Source organism: Pteropus alecto, unplaced genomic scaffold (genome assembly GCF_000325575.1).
Source record: "Pteropus alecto unplaced genomic scaffold, ASM32557v1 scaffold63, whole genome shotgun sequence".
NCBI classification, from domain to species: domain Eukaryota; kingdom Metazoa; phylum Chordata; class Mammalia; order Chiroptera; family Pteropodidae; genus Pteropus; species Pteropus alecto.
The window spans coordinates 562,007-563,767 of NW_006434897.1; the positions used below are offsets into that span (position 1 = coordinate 562,007).

Here is a 1,761-nt window from a genome sequence, read left to right on the forward strand (position 1 = left end):
ATCATTTTAATACCTACACATTCAAACACTTAAAGAAGCAAATGACATACATGGAAGTTTAAAAACCCCAGACCAAGGGGTGGCTCCATAGTGTAGTGGTTACCATGTCTGCTTTACACGCAGAACGTCCTGGGTTTGTGCCCCGGGTTCATGCCCCGGGTGTGCTCCGTGAGTATGTGAAAGGAGATACCCCACCTTCAGAGATCCAGCTCTTAAGGGGAAACAGCATCATCCATAGGTCAGGGGTGGAAGTGGGGGGCAGGGGCAATTAAAGAGGGGGAAAAAATAAATAAATAAAATAAATAAAAACCCCAAACCAGAGGTTAGTAACATGTGGCACACCGGCCAAACAGGACCCATTATTTATTTCTGTTTAGTCCATAAGAACAATTTTTAACATTTTTTAAATGGTGGAAAATAAAGGGAAAAATATTCTTGCCACATGAAATTTATATGAAATTCAAATTGTACTGTTCATGAATAGCTCAATTGGAGCATAGCCATGTTCATTTGTTTATGGATTATCTGTGGCTGCTTCCTCACTAAAATGGCAGAGTTCACTACATGACACAAAGACCACATGGCCTGGAAAGCCTAAAGTATCTACTACCTGGCCCTTTACAAAAAAGGTTTGCCTACTCCTGCCCCAAGCTAATATTCTAGTTTTCACAAATCTGAATTAGAGCTGCTCCCATTAAGCAGATGCTCAGGGAGATGCAATGTTCTATCCTTATTCTATGACATTGCCACTACTCTGAAGATTGCTGGAATTCCTTTTGCGGACATGACTTCACTGAGGTAAGGAGACTGAACATGCAACCTGGAGGCACTAGGCCTGGGCTTTGCAGCTGAAGGAAGCCTAGCACCGAAGATGCAGAATTGGTCTGCATTGGTAGTAGCTCCACATTCTAGTCTGTCCTGCCCAGAACTACCATACCTGTGACTTGGACAAGAAACTTATTATCCACTTTTAGAGGCAAGAGAAATTTATTAAAAAAAAAAAAAATCGAATGCATAAATCACACTAAAGAATCAACTCCATTACATCATATAACCATTGACCAATGGCCAACTAGGTTCACCTGATTCACTCACCAGACTGTTTCCAAATGACATCAAATCTACTCTAAAAAAATTAAAATTTACCCCTGATTGATAGTACACAAAAGTGGTCATGTTCTGAGAGAAATGTCAAATAACAAGCCCCAAAAATGTTTGGAGCAGTTAGCAGTATATCTCAAAGAGGGATCGAGGCTCTCTAGGTATGAATACTTAGAAGGCAACATACTGAAGTATGAAAATTATGATGCACGGGATAAGAAGTTAATGATAGCTCATTAGAGCCAAGTACATGGCATTGTGTAGTAGTCAACAGAAATTCAGTGATTGATAGTAAAATTAACGTCCCCCAAAATAACTTGCTAAATTAACGTCTTAAGAAAGGATGGACCAGTGAATTGGTAATACCAGATTTTGTATGACATAGGGCTTGAAAATGACAGAAAAACCATAAAGGAGTAATAATCAACAGAGTAATTGACAACAGAGCCAGCCAAAATAGGAAAAGAACAGTATTTAATCTTAATGAAGAGAAAATTAATGTGACAGTGAATCACTTCATTTAACAGAAGTCAAGTTTGTTTACTACCTTTGTGTTAACTGCAAACTGTTTTAGGTATCTAGTGCTCTCCTAATGTTAGAATCCCTAAATGAGAACTTCCACTCAGGCTCTTCCCTCAGACAGAGGCTGATCCCTCCTAC

General features: G+C 39.3%; 1 protein-coding gene across 1 annotated transcript in view; it reads right to left on the reverse strand.

The window, feature by feature from the left end:
• The window catches only part of LOC102890879 (ATP-binding cassette sub-family G member 2), a 59,886-nt gene that overhangs the window by 13,796 nt on the left and 44,329 nt on the right, over positions 1-1,761 (reverse strand). The gene's annotated exons all lie outside the window — the stretch shown is intronic.